At 44.9% G+C, this 7,839-nt stretch overlaps 1 long non-coding RNA gene across 1 annotated transcript; it reads left to right on the top strand.

Annotated features, from left to right (window-relative positions):
* Positions 1 to 250: 250 nt before the first annotated feature.
* Positions 251 to 3,781, top strand: LOC126510416 (uncharacterized). Its single transcript, XR_007594382.1, has 3 exons — positions 251 to 566; positions 2,574 to 2,764; positions 2,848 to 3,781. It is a non-coding gene; the product is annotated as an uncharacterized lncRNA (long non-coding RNA).
* The last annotated feature ends 4,058 nt before the right edge of the window (positions 3,782 to 7,839 follow it).

The raw sequence follows: 7,839 nt of genomic DNA, 5'->3' as shown, positions 1-7,839 counted from the left end.
TTTAGGTCCACAGTGACCACAGAAGCACCCACGCACCCCGCGGTCTGCACCGGCTCCCCCTGCAGTGCTACCCCAGGATCATACTGGCCTGGCCTGGCCGCCCAGGCACGTGCGATTCCACGTGAGCCTCCCGCCCGGAGTGTAGAAGCCCAGTACGCATGCGCATCCCGCAGCTGAAAGTAGGTCAGGCTCCTCCTCTCACGTGACCCGCTCCCCTTAGCTACCCTCGGCGCCTCCCCGCCAAGGCGCAGCAGCCTGGGTGCGCTCGGCAGCCAACGTGATGGGGCCGGGCGCGGGCGGGCGCGGGCAGGGGCGGGCCGGCCGAGGGAGGATCTGTGGGTTCTCCTTCCTTCCGAGCGCTTGGTCTGGAGTCGGGCGGGCAGAAGCCGATGCAGAGTAGATAGAAGCAGAGTTAAATTGAGTGGGGGAGGAAACTGGGCTAAGAGCTCAGACTGAGTCCACTGTTCTCCACCTTCAAGACATTCTGCAAGCAAAGAGGGAACCTGGGTCACCGTGAAGTGAAAAATAATCTCAAGAATCCTTTGCAGTCTCAGTGTGTACCTGAGGTAACTCCAACAAACCTCCAAAGAAAATGCAAACGAGGTTAATGGTTCCTGGAGTTTTGCTGAAGTATCTCAGAATCCCCATTTCTAATCTCCTGCCCAACAACCCCAGAAAACACTCAGATCCCCTTCTCTATACGAGGTCTTAGGGAAAGGGGGTGATGAGCAGAAGGGGTTGTGAACGGGGCTGGGGGTTGAACGTAGCTCCAGGACAGCTGAAGTCAAGTTTAGGATTAACTGATTGCTGCTTCCTCTCCATGATTTTGGACTTGTTGCGTGTTCAATGAGTGCACTTCAGAGAGGAGACTGGCAAGCCAAATCAATGGGTTACCATGCAGTAGGTTATAAATCTCTTAACAAGAGGTGTACCCAGGAGTTACATAAGCAGGGGAAGGGGGCGTCCAAGTGCAGGGGTGGGTACCCTGAGTTTTGAAGGCTAAGTGGGAGTGAGCTGGCAGAGACGCTAGGCAGAGGGGGTGGGAAAGTGTTCCAAACAAAAGGAGCTACTAATAGTTACATAATATTTCCCTGGGGAGTTTTTACTAGAAATGTCTTAGTTATGCGCATGGCTGAGATGTGCATTCTTTATGTGTATGTGAGTCTAAGCTGGTCCGTGACAGAATGTCAGTGGCCATGATCATCTTCTTCTTCTTGTTTTTAGGTAATTCCTAGGAGTTAGATTGCTATGAAAAATACAGATATCGTGTAACTTTTATTTTTCAGGGCTGAGGATGGAGCCCGAGGCATGCACATACTAGGCATCAGTATGTGCCACTAAGCCACCTTTTCATCCCTAAGTTTTGATATTTTATAAACACTGCCGAATAGTTTCTTAAGTAGTATCGAGATAGCAAACATTGAGTATTGCTGTTAAATATTAAAAATTAGAATTAATTTTTTGTAAGATAGTTATTCAACTGGCGAATTGCCAGTTATTCATTTCAAATCCACCAGAGCTAGCGAGACTTAGAAGAACACTTGACTTAGAAGAACGACGTAAATCCCAGTGCGTGCATTTCTGAGTTCTGTGAGCCATCAGTAAGTCTAGTCGGAATTAAGTTCTTAAGTTTGGGAGTTGGAAAAGGTCCAGTCAGTTCATTTGCTCCATACAGGGAATCACAACTGGGAGAGGGGAGCTGGAAATGGGGGGGAAAGGGGTGTGAGAGGAATGCACTTCTTGCTGTGATTCAAGAGTAACAGACGTGACAGAGGCCCCCAAGCCAGAACAAGTGACAAGGTGTCTTAGTTCTGTTGCTGTGACAATTGGCTTAAAGGGAGGAGCTTTGACTTTTGGCTTGTCCTCTCAGAAGTGTCAGTGCATGGTCACTTGGCCCTGTGGCAAGAGACGACCTTAAGGTTAGGGATGCCTGAGGGGAATACTGCTCACCTCACCCTGTTAGGGTTAGGGTTAGGGCTTAAGTTTGGAAAGCAGAAGTAAGAATGAGGCTTCCAAGAGTCCTTAAAGGACACCCACCCAGTGCTGTAACTGCTTTCCAGTACTTGCCGATGGGCTCTAGGGCTGTCACCCAAGCCATTAGCATAGGACACCTGAAGGCAATCCAGTGCTGTTTTAACCCCTTGCTATAAATGTTAAGGAAGCTACAGCAGACCCAAAGGCACCTAGGTAATTTGGACAGGGCTACATAGAGAGCCCTCTGTGACAGAGAGGACAATGGCAGTAAAGGAAGAGCAATACCTTTGAGGGTGTGCTTCTGCCTGCATCACACCCCATCACCAAGGAAAGCTGGAGCAGCTTCAGCCTGTCGTTCACACTACGGCTCTTTTCCTAATACCCACTCTGGGTCTGGTTTGTCCATTCTTCGTCTACTTTCAGAAGGGATGGGGAAATCTACCTCCCCTCAGCGACAGGGCTTGGCATGGACTGAATTAGGATAGCAGGGCAGTACTATTGCTCTTTGGTTTTCGCTAGGCTTTTTTCTTTTATTGCTTTTCTTTTTTTTTTTTATTGTGACACCCTTGACCATTTATATCAAATGTTTACTGTTACAGTGCACTATCGTGGCTCCGTGTTCTAAGATAGCTCTCTAGAGATTATTACCTCGTTTGACTGAAACTTCACGCTCATCCGTTTGCAGCTCCTCCTGACCCTCTTTCAACCCCAAGCGCCCTTCATCCCATGTCAGATGGCGTCCAGTCTTAGATACTTCACGGATGGGGAGCCATGCGGTATTCGTCTTTCCGTGAGTAGCTTATTTCATTGAGCATAATGTCCTCAAGGTTCATCTGCATTGTCTCATATGGAAACATTTCCTTCTTGTTAAAGGTTACAGAGTTGTTTTACTGGATGTTTAGGCCTTTTTCTTCTTCCTCTTTTATCTGCCGGCGGACCATTGAATTGTTTCCTCAGTTCCCGTCTCTCTTCATACACCATCACTCTTCCCGTGAGCATTTGGAATGAACGCAGCAACGGCTCTTAGAAAAGGCTGGCACACATTACGTGTTCAGTGACTACCAATTGCTGTTACTGCCACTGTCACTTCATCAGCAGTGGAAGGATAACCTAGCCACTGACCTAATAAACCGAGGGATGGAGAAAGTCACCCCTGGAACAGACGACGCTTGCAGACTTTTCTGTTGGCTCAGCCAAACACATGCTATCTATTGTTTCCATCTGTAGAATACATTTATTGTTAATTGCCCACAGCAAATTCACCCTAATGCCATCCAGTGCTCTACCTTTAACTGGGGGCACTAAATAATAAAGCTGGCTTTTTCTTTCTGAGCACAAGCATGAGAGAGTGAAGGAAACCTCATCTCCACGCAGATGGATGCACTGTCCAGTGTGCCCGTCTCCTGGAGACTGGTAGAACAGAGTGCCATGGAGTCACTGAAACTCACCAGGTTTACTAGGTTCCTCCTTCCTCAAACAACGAGGAGTAGCAAGGACTGCCGAGAGACACTCTCAGACCAGCCATACTGTCCGGAAGAGCTACCTAGAAGCAGGAGACATCATCCAAGTTGCCTGGAAAGGGCTCAGACCAATTTGAGCTACCTGCAAAGGCACTGACTGAAGGTAGTCCAGTGTGCTCCAGGTTTCCAGCTGTTGTCACCCATGCGGAGGTGATGCAGCTGTTCTGAGTCATTTCACCCAGACTCCTGTATGTAACCCCAATAAAATTCACTGGCTCGCCCAGGTGAACGTTTGTATTACCCTTATGTTGGTCTGTGATTAGTTCTATTTCTGGGGTGAGTAGACATCTGGTTATGTCTCCTCAGGAATAGTGTCACACGATGTGGCAAAGCCTTGAACATCTGCATTTAATGACACAGTTGAGCCTATAACATCCAGCAAGATATTAAGGATATAATATGTGTTATTTGAAGTCAGACATATTCCTACATATTAACTATCTCTTCTCAGTTTTATTTAGCTTTGGAGACTGGGAATGGGCTTAGAATAGATCTCATCTCAGAATAGATCCAGAATGAAAAGCAAACAAACAAACAGCTTGCGAAGTCGTGGTCAGCCTAGCGCCACCACCAAATGTTTCCTGAGCGAGCAGTTCATGCTGGCGTTAAGTGGAAAACAAATGGAAAAGGCGTTCTGGAGGTCGTATCTCTTTTGGTTCCTGTGATGCTACAGGACTTGCCTTGGGATGATTTCCTTTGTCCCCTCTCTCTTAACATTTCTTGGTCAGACTGCTGGTGTTTTATTGAGCAGCGGGACCTCAGTTCTGAGCATGTTAAACAACTGTCTGTGTGTGCTTTCCAAGTCCAGCTAAGCAGCATTCCCAAAAGAGAGAAGAATTTGTTTAGTATTTTGACAATGGTCATTGCATTGGGTAGATTGTAGTGTAAGGGCAAACTGTGGGACACAGAAATCACTTCCCATTTCGGTCTCAGTTTCTCTGAAAGTAAAATGAAGCAGTTGGAATTTATGGTTTCTAGAGCTGAGCTATTCATCAGATTAGTGAATGAAGAAAAGGCATTAATAAATGCCTCAGGTATTATTCACCCAAACCTTTCCCAGCATGCGAGTGGCCTCTGACCCAAATTCATGACAGACTGTGAATGTGTGTCCCTGAGGATGAGAAGGTCCAGATCTCTCATCCTAGTGCATCTTCTGGTCTTTATTTCGTTGTATAATTCTCTGTTTTCCTGGAATGAGAGAAGGAAGAATAATTGCTTGTAATGGAAGACAAACAGTCAAGGAAAGTAATGTGTTATTGCTAACCACTGTACTGAGGGATACATCCCAGGAAGGGAAAGCTCAGTCTCGGGATCTTAACCAAAGATGGACATCAAAATCACTTGGAAGATATGCTAGATATGCTTGCCTGTGACCCCACTCCTAAAAAATTGTGACTGGGTAAACCTGGGCTGCAAGGACAGTTCTGCCTACCGCCAGCTCAGAGCAGGAGTTTTTGTCCAGACCATCATTTCTTAACTTTTATTATGTCAATGCAACGTTCATTCACTCGGTGATTCTAAAACACCATGCCTTTCCCAGTACAGTTTACGTTAATGGAAATATATATCTGTAATTAAAAGGTCCAAACAACTCAGGGCTGGGACTGTCGCTCAGCAATAGAGGGTTTACGTCATGTATGCGAGGCCTTAGGATCCAATCCCATTACTACCAGCAACAGAGGGACGACACATCTTTTGTCCAAAGATGCACAGTAGGACCCTTAGTTGGTTGTAAGACATAAAATGAAGCAATTCAGAATTTTTTTGTGCCGTTGCAAATGCAGTCATCATCTCTGAAATTACGTGTGATGTTCTACTACCGAGCTTACACATTCTATGCGACAGTGAACGCTTGTCCTTCACAATAGATGGGGAGCAATATTTGAAACCAGTGCTCTTTGTTAAGTCACCAAGGTACATTCTGGAATTACAGAACTGAAATAACAAGAGGCTTTGATCCCATCAACCCTCCTGGAGAGTTTACTTAAGGAAATCGTGTTTGTTTGCTGAACTGTAAATCAAACAGGTTCTAGCTCTCAATTCCCTCAGACTCACATTTCTGTTGCTATATTAAGGAATCAAAAAAAAATAACATTAAAAGAGAGAGAAGGAGAAAACACTCTTTAAAACACCGAGAAACGATTCCTTCATTTTCTCCAGAAACCCAACTATTGGAGCAGCAGAGCAAGCAGAAGTTTGCCCAAACCAAATGCAATGGAGTTTGACCTCCAACTCACCCTGGTTACGCCTAGCCCACATTCATCGTTCCTCTTCTGTTTTGATGTCCAAGCTTCATTGAGCCACCTGCAGATTGGCCATCACCTGACTCCTGGCAGCGTTGCTATGGGACTCATAGGAAGGACATTGTAGTAAAATGCCCAACACGTATTAGGTATTCTCAAATGATTAAAAGTATCATCATTATTTTCTCACAAAAATCAGGCAGGTGCAAAGAAACCCTGTTTGCTTCTGCTCCTTAGTTTCATCTCAAGGAGATGAATTCAGAAGGAAGAAGACTAAATTTGGAAAGTTCTTAATTGCCTTTTTGTAAATAGAGCACCAACCCTGATATGCAAGCTTCTCTCTAGACGGAACACAAAATGTTAGCATATATATGACATTTGCACAGGAATCAAACTAAAGACTCTAAAATGTCTTTGGATAACACAGTAGCTGTAAACTCAGTTTCATTTGCTATCTGCTGAAGACTCAGATTTGGTGAGTATGGTGGTGCCTGCCTGTGGTCATAGAAGATGGAAGGCTGAGACCTGAGACAGGAGAATCCCACGTTTGAGGAGAGTTAAGGTTACATAGAAATGGCCAGAATGACAACAAAGTCAATGGATATGAGTCACTGCTTTGATTTGGTTCAGTCCTTTTCTTTTCTTCTTTCTTTCTTTCTTTCTTTCTTTCTTTCTTTCTTTCTTTCTTTCTTTCTTTCTTTCTTTCTTTTTTTCGAGACAGGGTTTCTCTGTAGCTTTGGAGCCTGTCCTGGAGCTAGCTCTTGTAGAGCAGGCTAGCCTCGAACTCACAGAGATCCGCCTGCCTCTAGAGTGCTGGGATTAAAGGCGTGCACTACCACCTCCCGGCTCAGTCATTTTCTTTATGGGAGAAAGGCCAACCAATAAGAGACATACTTAAAAGACTGCAGGTTCTCTCAGAACCTAATAATAAATGAAAGGACACTTAGTTGTTGTAAGGGGAGGGGAGAAGAAATTTCAGATCTTTAAAGAATTAACATACTCAGGTCTTGAACTTGCTTGGGAGTGAGTTTATGTATCAATCTTAATGTGTGCAGACAAGAGGAAACAGAAAGGAATAATCGTGACCGTAACATGTGACAGTTGGAATGGAGGGAAAACATGAACTATTTCATGAGTGGAACTTCCACAATGAAGACATAGTTATTATAAATATATTGCACCAAATAACATGGGAAATGTACAAAACATAGCTAACTGGTTGAAATCACTGAGTTACAGGAAGTTTAAACTGACAATGATTTTTTTAAAGTATTGATACTTCGAGATAGGGTTTCTCTGTAGCTTTGGAGCCTGTCCTAGAGCTCACTCTGTAGACCTGGCTGGCCTCGAACTCACAGAGATTCGCTTGCCTCTGCCCCCGGAGTGCTGGGATTAAAGGCGTATACCACCACCACCCAGCATATTGATACATTTTTTAAAAGTTACTGCATCTTAGATTTAAGGAAGAGATTTATCAATGATCAACTGTGGGCGCGAAGTTTGTGGCATTTGACTGTTAAGGTGGCTTTCCAGGCAGTCTTCTTTGAGGGGAGGGGGTCTTTTCTACCATTGGATCACCTTCTAGTCAACATTTATCATGCCTATAAGGTTTTTATTTAAAACGAATATCTAATAATTATGCAATAAATGATTGCAATCAGACCATCATGAAAGCAGAAATGAACCTCTTTTTTGTTCACATTACTATGAATTTGGCGGCTGCGTCTATCAGTCAATAGCTCATCACCGCAACAAAATACCCTACATAAACTCTCTCAGATTCTTCTCGTGTTTTGGTTAGGATGTCAGAGGTTTCAGCCCATGGTCCTTGGCCTCATCACTGTGATGCTGAGGTAAGGCTTGATAGCATGGTCCGGGATACATGGTGTGTCAAAACTGCTCACCGGACAGCAAGGAAGGAAGAGGGCAGGGGGGAACAAGATATCTCTTTCATGGTGTGCCTCCATCAACCTACTTCACTTGACCCCCAATTTGACCCCATCTTCTATAAGGCTTAACCCATGACTGTGTCTTCTTCACTTATCCGTGTACCTGTGAGCCTGTTAGAAGATTCACCCGTGGATGAGACGAGATCCATTGTC

The sequence above is a fragment of the Alexandromys fortis genome, unplaced genomic scaffold, assembly GCF_014885135.2.
Source record: "Alexandromys fortis isolate MF-2015 unplaced genomic scaffold, M_Fortis_MF-2015_v1.1 scaffold_31, whole genome shotgun sequence".
In the NCBI taxonomy this organism is placed as follows: domain Eukaryota; kingdom Metazoa; phylum Chordata; class Mammalia; order Rodentia; family Cricetidae; genus Alexandromys; species Alexandromys fortis.
This window is presented reverse-complemented; position numbering and strand designations above follow the sequence as displayed.